Source organism: Paroedura picta, chromosome 7 (genome assembly GCF_049243985.1).
Source record: "Paroedura picta isolate Pp20150507F chromosome 7, Ppicta_v3.0, whole genome shotgun sequence".
In the NCBI taxonomy this organism is placed as follows: domain Eukaryota; kingdom Metazoa; phylum Chordata; class Lepidosauria; order Squamata; family Gekkonidae; genus Paroedura; species Paroedura picta.
Genome location: NC_135375.1, coordinates 99,351,478 through 99,364,331, shown reverse-complemented (window position 1 = coordinate 99,364,331; position 12,854 = coordinate 99,351,478). Strand labels below are relative to the sequence as shown.

At 48.4% G+C, this 12,854-nt stretch overlaps 1 protein-coding gene across 1 annotated transcript in view; it reads left to right on the top strand.

Moving 5' to 3' along the window:
- RBPMS (RNA binding protein, mRNA processing factor) overlaps positions 1 to 5,206 on the top strand; it is a 104,380-nt gene extending 99,174 nt beyond the window's left edge. The window contains exons 8-9 of the mRNA XM_077345660.1: positions 780 to 886; positions 2,463 to 5,206. The gene's annotated coding sequence lies outside the window, so the exon portion shown is untranslated. The remainder of the gene's footprint in view (positions 1 to 779; positions 887 to 2,462) is intronic.
- Positions 5,207 to 12,854: the final 7,648 nt, after the last annotated feature.

Genomic DNA, 12,854 nt, shown 5'->3' with positions numbered 1-12,854 from the left:
GACACGCCCACCTGGGGCCCCTCCCCTTCCCACCCCCCCCAGGCCATTTTGAGAGCGGGTCGACGTGACCTTATATGGCCACACCACCCAATAAATGTTTAGCACATTTTAAAATCCTCAGGGCTTCACAAACCCCTGGTTGAGAAAGCCTGCCCTATGAGGCCTCCAGTAGTCAGCTGTGACTTGACGGCACGCATACACTCTCCAGGAGGAAGAAGGCTCCAAGGACAATTGCGTGCGCAGCCATGTTTTGAGATCTGTTCCGTGGAACAGCAGCATGCAAGCTAGACTGGCCAATCCAAGCCAGAATGGAAGACCCGCCCTGCTCGATCAAAGGAACTCTCCATCTCATCCAGCATCCTGTTGCCCCCACCAGATAGTGTCAGAAGGCCTGCAGGCAGGGTGTGGAAGCCATAGGGTGCTCCCCTCTTCCTGTTTATTGCTCACACAGGGCCTGTGAACACAGAGGCTCTGTGGGTTTGTGTTGCGTTGTGTTCTTGTTTGTGAGCTGCTTCACAAACCCCTGGAGGCGGAGAGTGCAGGGGTAGGAAATGTTTCAGCATTTTTAAATGTTTAAAGAGCTGTGTGGTGGTTAACAGCGGCAGGCTCTCATCCGGAGAACCGGGTTTGATTCCCCGCTCCTCCACTTGCAGCCGGCTGGGTGACTTTGAGCCAGTCAGAGTTTATTTACCCTTAACTTGGAAGCGGTCTTTGTGCATCCGGCCAGTTCTGCTCTAAAGCTGCGATTGCGTCCCTGATGGTGTGTTTTACCGTTGCAGGTACCAGGTGTGTGATGGCGGCTACAATCTGTCTTGTGGGTATTAAAGTGTTCTTCCTGAGTCGCTACCAGTATCTTACCTTCATCTGCAAAAGTACAGTGTGGTGGGTAAGTCGGGGCACTGTTCTGGCCAAGCCTAAGAATTGCAAACCAAGGGCTTTGGCCCTTCTGTTTTTTAAAATCTTGATCGCAACCAGGTATTCATGAAATCCTGGGGTTTCTTGATAGTCCTGATAAAGTTTCCCGAATGGGTGGGAGTTAATTAATTTCTTAATATATTTTTAAAAGTTTGTTAAACATTTATCAGGTTCTATAATGGTGCAGTGTTGAGGGGCAAAAAGCTCCACAGTTTACTGCATCTCCATAAGGGACGCATATCAGCACTAGATCTTCTGTGGCACCCAAATGTGTACCCCTGGGAAACAAAGCAGCAGTGGAATAGTTCTGCCCTTTGTGTATGGGGGTGGGGGTGCCGTTTTATTTTGCAGGAGGGTGGGATTGTGTTCCATGCAATCCCACCTTCCTGCAAAATAAAAGTGAATGCCCTGGCCCACCCTGCAGCACAGCAAAGCACCGCAAATCAACTGGCCTCCTCTGGGCCACCGTAGGGCAGAGCCCGGCTCTTCCCTATCCATACGGGCCTGCTGCGGAACAGGCCCTGTTGGCCCCTGCAGTGGCTAAGGGAACATGGATTATCCCACGTTCCCCTAGCCTGGGGCAACTGAGGGCCTGATCCACGGCAGGCCCGGGAGAGGGCCTGCCCAGTGGCTGTGTCATGTGGAAGTGGGGATTTGCCCTGTTTCCATATGACCACCCTCTCGGCCTTTCCCCAAAATATGACCATATATGGTGATATAAACTCCCCTTCCCAAAATGACCAATGATGGACCTGGAGGGGGTGGGAAAGGGAGGGGCCCTGGGTGGGTGTGTCCACAGCTATGCTTCCTAAGCATACTCTGCTTGATCATGCCACTTCTGGGATTTCTCAAAGCCTGAAGAATATTTCTGGGGTTTCACAAAGGTCAAGAAAGAGTGGCTTAGAGCAGGGGTAGTCAAGCTGTGGTCTTCCAGATGTTCATGGACTACAATTCCCATGAGCCCCTGCCAGCGTTCGCTGGCAGGGGCTCATGGGAATTGTAGGCCATGAACATCTGGAAGACCACAGCTTGACTACCCCTGCCTTAGAGCCAAGAGATACTACTGATTCGTGCTGTTTGCGTGAGCTTCTGTGGGGAAAATCAAGCTTGCAGGGCCAGCCATAAACAGCTTGCACTGGCCAACTGGCGACAGGGATCAAACTACACTGCTAAATTCCAGAGGTTTCGGTGGACCATCTGTGTCAGCAAGAGCCAGCGTGGTGCAGTGGTTAAGAGCAGTGGCGGCTTCTAATCTGGAGAGCTGGGTTTGATTTGATTCCCACTCCTCCACATGCAGCCGGCTGGGTGTCCTCGGCCTAGTCACAGGCCTGTTAGAGCTATTCCTACAGAGGAGTTCTCTCAGAGCTCTCTCGGCCCCGCCTGCCTCGCAGAGTGTCTCTACTGTGGGGAGAAGAAGGGAAGGCAGTTGTAAGCCTCTTTGAGACTCCTTCTGGTAGTAAAAAGCAGAGTCCCAAAACGTCAGCTCTTCCTCTCCTTTTGAGCACTCCTTTCCCTTCCTAACCCGTGCCTCTCCCCCTTCGTTGCAGGCTCCAGCCCTCCCACAGGCCCGGATTCCTTCAAGACATTGCCACAGCCTCTATCACACATCTGCTCTCCTAGAAACAAAAATTTTAACAAATAATAATAATGCTGAATATAATAATGTTTTCCTCTTCTACGCTGTATAAAGTTGTAAGGAAGAGAGTGTGTGACTTCTGAAGAAAAAAAAAAACGGGTGGGGCGAACTTCTGCTCTGAAAAGGAGTTTTCAAGCAGAGCAACGACAAACGAACAAACAAAACTCAAGTATTTTTTATACCAAACATTGGAAGCGGAAGGATCTTACACTGGGTTGGAATACTGTCGATGTGCTTGACTTTTGAGTGCCCGTCATTAAGAATCCCCTCCCCGCCACCCCTGTCCTTTTAAGATGCATGTTTAAGGCATGTTGTTTTTTAAAGAAGAAGAAAAACAATCTTGTTCCGATTCTGAAGTGTATTGTTAAAATGTATAGACATTTTTGGTCATCCTGGCTGCGAGTTCGGGATGAACGAACGCGTGTTGAACATATTAATTGTTCCTGTGACATATTGTACATGTTTCTCCCAATTGTGCCAAAACTATATTGAGCGAGACAATCAATCTTTTTTCTAACTTGGGGAGGGGGTGGGATGTCACGGCCCGCCACGCCGCTTGCTTGTGTGAGCAGAGGCCGACGACCGCCTGCATGTTCTCCGTGCGGTTGCCGACTTGGGTGCGCAGCAGCATGGAGATGCATTCATGTGAAGTCGGAGGAGATGGGTGCTCATTAACAGCCAGAGCCGTCTTTGTCCTTTCCACAGCCGGGAAGGAGCGCTGCTTTCAATTCGGGAAATGCTTACGGCTTTTCTTCATGTATCCCTTCCGTTTATGCAAAATACGCCATCGCCTGGTGGAAAATTGAGAACTGAGCCAGAGCTGTGCAGGAATAGAGATCCGTAAAGCAAGTTCATAACATCCCCCACGTTCCGTTTGTTTTATAAGCAATAGGATTTTTTAAAAAAGGGAGGACTCTGTGTCCACAGGTATGTTTTTTCAGTGTATTTTAACATGACAAGATGACATGATTTTGCTCCACATATCGGGAAGGGTTCACCAGGCCAACTGCTTGAAACTTCTCAGCGAGGTGACACTGTTGATGGAGAAGGCAGGTGGAACGTTGGTCAGCAAAAGACATCTGGTGGCCATGCGGGACACTTGTGTGAATGGGGGTGTCCGTGAAGGATGCCCACCCTTTTGAGCTTTAAAAAGAGCAGATGTAGGATTGTTGGCACGGGAGCTGTGTGCAGAGTTGCCGATTTTAGATCTATTAAGAGAGAGGTGCCACACACACACACTCCAACATATCAACTCAAAACTATTGTTGTCTCAGCTGGGTAACCTCTCTTCACGACATGCAAAAGACATGAACCACCATCTTGGAACACCGCCATCGTATTGGACGGTGGTTCACGGATAGGCCAAGAGGAGCTCCATACACTTCCACCGTCTAGTGGGGACACCTCCTTTCAGGTTGGATGTCTCACCTGGCTGGCTCTGCCTCCTGTCACTCTTTTCAGGTGATGAGAGACAGCTGGAATGACTCTGGCTTGGATCGTCTCTCTGCTTCCCACACGGGCAAGGCAGTTGTGTGATATCCACACCATTGCCCAGTCAGTGTTGCATTGACCACCAACTGGATTATCGGCCAGTAATGAGGTGCCTAAACTTCCCGTTCAGCTCCAGCTCAGTGGGACAGTCTCAAAATGGCATTCATATTACCCGCATTTTTGTGATAGAAAGCGGGCTATATATTCGTTCTCCAAGCATGGCCCGTGGTTTGTGGTTGCTGTTCCCAGTCGCCATCAGCAGCACTCCTGCAAACACCGGTGCAGCTCCATTTCCCTGAAAGGTGCCTGAATTAGTAGGAAAACTGGGCTGATAAGCCGACAAAGCAGAACTTCTCTTCAGAATCCAAAAGCAGCGGTGTTCTTAATGAAGTCTTTCTAATCTTTAATGACAGCCTTTTTACTTTCTCCGGTATAAAAATAGTTTTGACTCTGATGCTATTTCTGGTTAAGAACAACCAGCCTGTTTGCTGGTGGACTCCTAAGAGGGGACGTTTCGCTCTGTCAGCTGACAGACCAGAAGGTGCAGCTTTCTACACCTGTATGAGAAGGTTTACCTGGCTGAAGTCCCTCCTCTTGCATTGCTAGATCTCCACCCTCATTGGCACCTCCCTGTTCTCTCCCATAAGAATATCAGCAGGGCCAGCGGTTCTGACTGGCTCAGCAGTGAGGCCGGGTTTTTTATCTGACTGTAGCTAAACATACCAAGAGGCTTCCTTACCGAGTGTTGTTGAAGCTTGCGCCAAGGGGGGGTATGCGATTTCTGTACCTTTAAAATGGGAATACAGTGTCCCAACTCAGAAATCCCAAACGTCGAGAAGCCAAGAGGCTTTGAAATGGCAACAGAGAACAGTGCGATGGGAGGGAAAAGTAAGATTACCCATAAAACAAACTTGGATAACTGGAGAACAAAATCCAGATGTTGATTATCGGTGTTTGAATAACTGCCATTAAAAAAAAAGTTGGGACTTGTATCGCAGGAAACGTGGGTTCTTTTCCTTCTGCCCCCCAGGGTATCTCCTGTTAGCAGTGGCCAAAATAGGAGGAACTTCTCCTTTGCCTACTCTGGGGTTTTTTTCCAAAATATGTTCAAAAGGTACTTTTCTATTGTAATTTTCTAAAAATAAAAACAATGATTATAACTTAGGTCCACAGAGCAGTGGAGCGCTCTGCTGTGTATGGTTATTTGTTTGTGCCCATTTCGTGAGACGCTCCTGCAGAGGTGGATCAAGGTGGGAAGCCGTGTTTGTCTACAGCAGTAGAAAAGAGCTACGGAAGCTCCTCCCCTGCTACAAATTCCGTTCAGTCTTTAAGGGGCCCCCGGACTCTAGCTCTTTTCTATTGGTTTCCTGTGGGGATATATCATGCCAGGGTTTTATGAAACCCTGGGGTTTCCTGAATGGGTGGGGGTTGATTACATTTTTATAGAATATTCTATAATTTTTAAAAAATTTATCAGGTGATATGACCATATATGGTTATGTCAACCCACCCACACCTTCCAAAATGGCCAATGATGGGCCTGCAGGGGGTGGGAAGGGGAGGGCTTCCCACCCCCTACACAGCTCTGCTTCCCAACCATATTCTGCACCATCACACTACTTCTAAGGTTTCTTGGAGTCTGAATAATGTTTTTGGGATATCTCGATGGTTAAAACATTGAGAAAGTCTGTGCGGTTAAGGTATGCACAAGGAAACTCTTCTCAGGAACAGGACCCATGGTCCTTTCCAGATTAACATACCCAGCCTTGTAAATATGAAAATAGAATTCAGAAATCTCACTGAACAGGGAGATTAGGTTGAGTAGGTCTATTCTTTGCATAGTGGCCAAACTAGCGCTCCAGATGTCCATGGATTGCAATTCCCCTGGGAATTGTTGTCCACGGACATCTGGAGAGCCCCTGTTTGGCCACTCCTAGCATAGATTATGTGTTCTCTTGTCTGCTAATTCTCTAGCACTTCATCGTAGAATATATGAATGGTATTTGAGTTCAATCCCATCTGCCAAGAAAGTTGTGCTGGGAGTGATGGTTCCTGTGTTCAAGACCTGGGGGCTTTCCGCACCAGGATCCTTGTAGCAAATTGTTTGCTGAACGAAAAATCGCCATTTAAAATAGTGCAATTCGTCATTATGCATACCTGACTTTGTAGTGGAATCCAGTTGCGTTTCTATCGTTTCCCACAAGCTTCCGGTCTCAGCAAAAATCGCTAGAAAGGAAGCGCTATTGCCGAGCTCGTCCCGCCCCTGGCCGTCAAGCAGCCAATGGGCAGCCGTTAGCATGCTCCCAAACAGCCCCTTTCCCTTTAAGAAAGGTTTTTTTAAAAAAAAACACACCCATTGCAACGAATATGTGTTGATTCGTTGCAACGGAGAGACCCATCAGCTGGCAGGTGTGTTTGAGCTGTCGTTTCATCGTTGCCATGCTCCCCCCAAGTGAAAAAAAAAATCCCCCCCCCCTCACGGGCCCGATTTTCGGCCGAAAACAGTGTAAAAAATAAAGGGAAAATACATCAGCAAACGGGCTTGTTGTTTGTGCTTAGTGACTAAACAGCTCTGGGGAGGGACTGAAGCCAGGGAAGCCTCTAAACAGGCTTGCTGGTGGGTTGAACTTCGCTCGCTTGGAGAAAAAAAAAATGGCGATCGCTTCGCCGGAAGATCAGAGGAGAGAGCCAGGGGGAGGGACTTTGTAGAAACCACAACAATGGTAACGCACAGAACTTTCCCGCTAGTGTTGCAGATTGGTTGCAGGAGTGTAGCGCTTTCCGGAGGGTGAATCCACTTTTGGGGATTTCCCTGAAAGCGCTACAAGGAAGCGCTTTTTGCGGATCGGTTTCAGGTGTGTGGCAGATTGTCAACGACGTGCATAATGGCAAATCAGTAGCGTTTTCAATTGGCAACCATTGTGCGATTTTGAAGGCGTGCGAAAAGCCCTCTGGTTAATCAAAATAACACACATGTGAACATGGCTTCTTGTCTGTATGGCTTTAAGAGCAATTCCAGTTGAGTCTTGCAGAAGTAACCCCTGAATTTGCCATACCGTTACCCGCTCAAAATCAACCTGAAGTTGGGATCATACTTGGCCATCTCACGTTCATCACTTTACGAGATCCCCAATTTGGACCGCTTTTTTCAACCTTTTGGCCATGGAGGAATCCCTGAAATATTTTTCAGGCTTCGACCTGTGGAGCAACAGGGGACATGGGCTCCAGTTATGTCTATCTAATGAGGTCAGTGGCCATCTGAACTTCTAGGAAAGGCCACAGAACCCCTGGAGAGGTCTTGCATTAGAGATTGTACAAGTAGATCACCTGAGATTTGTAGGTGCAATAGATCAAAACATGTCTATCTGCCAGGCTTGAGTTCCCATTACTAATCTTCAAGGGTGGCTGGGAAGATGTTTCCATGTCTGTCTGCAATCACATCACTGACAGTGCTTCTGCATCTCCTACGGACAAGGTTGTCTGTCATCTGTCTCCCATCAATTTCCAATTCCTCTTCATGATAAGTAGCATTCTTAACCAAGAAACACCTTAACTGTGACTAGATTCCTCGGATACAAGTTTTCAAGAGTCGAAGCTCCTTTTGTCAGATGCAAGTCGGAATAGAGAGAGAGACACACACACCCCGAGTCCTTATACCCCAGTCAGGTGAGAGGTGCTGTGAAGACAACTCAGGATGCAAAATACAATTGGTTTGATGCATGTGGGAGAGAGAAATACTGGGGTGGGGGAGAAGGCAGAAAACCCACCATTGCTGACTCACTACATTTGCCTCTGGGGAATTTTGTTTTTATGCTTCAATGTTCTTTGCGCATTCTTGCAACTTAATGCCATCCCTGCCGATATTTCCTTGAGCGTAATCAAATGCTCCACAAGAACACTCCATGCCTTTTTTGTTTGTTTATACAGGGAAAGGGTTCGTCTCCAAGATCTCCCGTCTGTCTTTCTCATTCCGAGTTGGCACCACTGTGCTTTTTCTGTCCCAATCTTTGATATCTTCCTCGGTCTCCTCAGCAACGGGAGAGTTTATTTGGTATGTAAACTGGGGAAACATTTCACGATGAGACCTCTTTCCCAGTTTCACAGCCACAGTTCAAAGGCAAGACAACCTTCATTCCTTTTTTGTCCTTTTGTGGAATTCTCTTTTTTCGCATGGAATCGCCCTCTGCAGACGCCTGCCTATCGAGTTCCACATGAGTCTGGCACGGATGTGTCTGAAACAGAGGTTACCTATAGATTCCTCGCATGCAATCTAGAGGAGGTGGGAGAGGCTGTGGTTCTGGCAGCTCATCTTCTTGGCATTCGGAGGGTCTCAGTCCCGATCTCTGGCATCTCCAGTTAAAATGATCGGGCAGTAGGTGACTGTGAAAGACCTCTGCCCGAGACCTGGAGAGCTGCTACCAGTCTGGGAACCTGACCTTGGTGGACTAATGGGCTGATTGGGGATCAGGCAGCATCATCTGCGTTCCTTGGTGTAAGCCTGGACTATTTCACTTGCTGCCATTACTAGAGCTTGCTAGCATTCGGAACAAGCCAACCCCATCACTTTACTTGCTTGCTTAAACGGGCTGGTTCAGACACAATGCAACCCTACCTTCTAGGGATGCCTGAGGATCCCCCACCATCTCCAGGTGACAAGAGATCAGTTCCCCTGGAGAAAATGGCTGCTTGGGAGGGGGGACTCCATAGCATTCTCCATAATGACACTGAACTGTTGGAACTCCCTCCCCAAGAATATTTGTCTGTCTTCCTGTATGGGCTGGGCAATGAAGCACTGGCACCAGAGAGATTCACAAGCTCAGGTACTCTTCAGACCGGAGAGGTCTGACATCACTTTCGGGGTACCTCAAAGACTGAAAAATACTTCAGGGGTGCTTCCATGGGCAAAAGGTTGAAAACGGCAGCCATAATCTGACAGTCTAACCCTTCCACTGGGGTCTCCACAAACATTTTGAACCTGTGGAATTCTGACACCACATAGTAGGCACAGCCACAAAATGGCTGCCACAAAATGGCTGCTAGAGAAGGTGGAGCCAGCCACACAATGGCTGCTACAGCTTGCCCCGTCATACAGTGGAAGCCAATGTGGTGGGTTGACAGCTGCTGCCAAAGCAACATTTAAAAAAAAAACTGCTAAGAAAATCGAATTTCTAGTGGCCAATCAGAAATCTTGCTGGGCACAAGCCTTTCTGGACCCACCCACTTCCTAAAGACCCTTGGTGGCACCAGAAAAGGTATACATGGCTGCTGGCAGGCACTCATGATAACTGTACTCCATGGACATCTGGAGAGCTTACAGTTGGGCTACCCCTGCTCTACACCAACTTTAACCATGTGGACCAGAATTCCCTCTCCTCTCTGAAATGGACAGGTCCTTCAGGGCTCACTAGCATTGCCAGAAGCAAGAAGAGGAATGGTCCCAACCGGCTAAACCGAAGATACCCGATTAAAATGCCTCCACCAGGCATTTGCTTGAGACCGACCAAACCCAATAACATCCACAGGTCCCCCTCAGACATCCCCTCCATGGCCTGAACCAGTCTGGCCTCTCTGGGGTCCTTCATGTTGTTGATTAAGACCATTGAAATCCTGTTGATTTAGAACCTCTGTTGGATTATTGTTGATGTAATTTTTGACTATGTTATATATTTAAGTTGTTCCATGAACCCCCCTCCCCATGATGTTATACGTAAACCGCCCTGAGCCGTATGGGAGGGCAAGTTTGGTGAGCCAGTTTGGTGCAGTGGTTAGGAGTGCGGACTTCTAATCTGGCATGCCGGGTTCGATTCTGCACTCCCCCACATGCAGCCAGCTGGGTGACCTTGGGCTCGCCACGCACTGATAAAACTGTTCTGACCGGGCAGTGATATCAGGGGTCTCTCAGCCTCACCCACCCCACAGGGTGTCTGTTGTGGGGAGAGGAAGGGGAAGGTAAATGTAAGCCGCTTTGAGCCTCCTTTGGGGAGAGAAAAGCAGCATATTAGAACCAACTCTTCTTCTTCAATATAAAAATCGAATAAATAAAATAAAGTTATTTAAAACCCCATTTTAAAAGAATACTTTGCTGAGGATACTTTTGCTGCCAGTGGTCTCTAACAGCAGAAGAACGAACCTACTCTAGGCTATAATTAACAGTTGAACAATTTAACAATAAGTCAAAATAAAAATATAGTTTATCTTATCTCTTCTTGAATGGTAAACAAACAACCAAAACGGCCTCCAGATTTGTACCGTTTTCAGTTTTCATCAGTGGTTGTTTCCAACAGGTATCTGCTGAGGATCTAGTCCTTCACTAATTCTATGATCTACTGTTCTTCACTTAAATTTTAACAATATATTTATATTGGCCTTTGGCTCCAAGGTATGGGGAAGCTTAGTCAAAAGACTGTTCCATTAAGTGAAGATGAATAAATCATAGAATTAGTGAAGGACTAGATCCTCAGCAGATACCCGTTGGAAACAACCACATGAAAGTGCCACACTGAGAAACGGTACAAATCTGAAGGCCGTTTTGGTTGTTTGTTTACCATTAAAGAAGATCTAAGTTAAACTGTTTTTATTTTGATTTATTGTTAAATTGTTCAACTGTTAATTACAGCCTAGGGTAGGTTCTTCTGCTGTTATATTCATTTCGAGCCAGTGGTCTCTAGGCAACAGCCCATGGTGCTGGTGCTGGTGGTGGGGCATCCAAGCCACCCCAGTAGCAGCAGCCTGCAGGTGAGCTCCCAACCGGGAAGTAATGGGCTGCCTCTGCCGTCGCTGGCTCGGCCCTCGTCGGCTGCCTCCGCATGCCTCCCCATCAGCAGGTATCAAAAGAGCCCAGCCTTCCCCCGTGTGTGCCCACCGGCTGCCTGCACTGATCGGAAGTGACAGGGAAAGCCAAATGGGCATTCTTTACACAGCTTGCCGACGCTCCCTCGCCTCTCCTGCGCCGTGCTCTCAAAAAGCCCCAAAGGCTTGTGATGAATTATAGATCAAACACACTACAAACAGCTCCAGGTCAGCTCTCTCAAGCAGCCGTGCAAACGCCTGCTGGCTCTTCCTTTCCAGCCCCCCTTCCTCCCGCCCAGTTACAAATACCGGGAGAGGAAATTAAAAATTACCCTTCTGCTAACACCGATTTGTAGAGCTGCAGTCGAGAGGATCTGTAGCCTTCGTGCCGGCCGGAACGAGAGGCAGGCTTTCGATCGGCTTGGAAGCCGCGTCAGAACCAGCAGTGGCTTTGCATTATTTATTTATACTTTAGATCGTTACCCCGCCCACCCCACCAAGGCAGGCTCAGGGCGGCTCACAAAGGGTTAAAAACCGTATTTAAAAGGCCAAAGCCATTTTCCAGATGGGACCTGGGGATCCTCCAGTCTTACAATTCGTCTTCAGATACAGTTCCTCTAGAGAAAATGGCTGCTTTGGAGGGGGGACTCAGTGGCATTGCACCCCAGAGAGGTCCCCATCCTACCCAGGCTCCGTCCCCAAATCTCGCGGAGTTTCCCAACCTGGAACTGGCAACCCTAACCCCCACTCCACCCCCATCGGGGGCCAGGAGAGACCTGGCAACTCTATTAGCACCTGATTCCCACCCAACCTACCCAGTATGGTGACCAACTAAAAGCGACTGAGATAGTAAGGGGCAAGGGAGCCAGGAGGAGATGATGATGATGAAGAAGAAGAAAGAGAAGAAGAAGAAGAGTTGGTTCTTATATGCCGCTTTTCTCTACCCGGAGGCTCAAGGCGGCTTACAGTCGCCTTCCCTTTCCTCTCCCCACAACAGACCCCCTGTGAGGTGGGTGAGGCTGAGAGAGCCCCGATATTACTGCTCGGTCAGAACAGCTTTATCAGGGCTGTGGCGAGCTTAAGGTCACCCAGCTGGCTGCATGTGGGGGAGTGCAGAATCGAACCTGGCGTGCCAGATTAGAAGTCCGCACTCCTAACCACTACACCAGACTGGCTCTACTAGGGTCAAATGCCTGATGGAAGAGCATGGCTTAGCAGGCCTTGCAGAACTGCAAAAGAGACTGCAGGCCCCAAGCTGCCACCAAGAGAGCATTCCAAAGGGTTGGGGCCAGGACTGAAAACACCATGGACTTTGTTGATAATTGTCCCCGTTTTGGGCCAGGAATCTCCAATATGTTGGACTTCCGGGAACGTAACACTCTGCTCGGCGTATACCAGAGGCTATCGCAAGTACGATGGCCCCAGATCTTGTATGCCTGAAAGGTCAAAAACAAAACTTTGGTTGAGTTTTAACAACAAAGGGTTCAGCTGGGCAAAGAAATCTACTTTGCAATGACTGTGCTGCACACGGAACCAGTGAAAGCTTCACTGACATTGATTCAACTCTTTAGGACACAGCACAAGAGGCAAAGACATTGGCATAGACTCTGTGGAGAAATGTCATGCACCCTAGAATCCACCCCACAAATTCAGTGACTGGGTTTACACTGTGTCCATGATTTTGGAGTCCCTCTGTTATCTTATAATCTTTCTCCTAAGATTATAAATTCTCAGGGTGAGGGGGAGAAGGCCTCCATTTTGTGCTTCTGTTTGGAAGGGCACCAGCCGCGAAAGTCTAAACCTTTATCTAGGTCAGCCTTTCACAACTTTTTTTACTGTTGAGAAACCCCTGAAACATTCTCCAGGCCTCAAGAAACCCCAGAAGGGGTGCGATCGTGCAGACTGTGGTTGAGATTCATAGCTGTGGACATGCCCACCCAGGGACCCTCTCCTTCCCACCCCCTCCAGGCCTATCATTGGCCATTTTGGGAAGGGGGGGCAGGTTGACAAGACTACATATGGT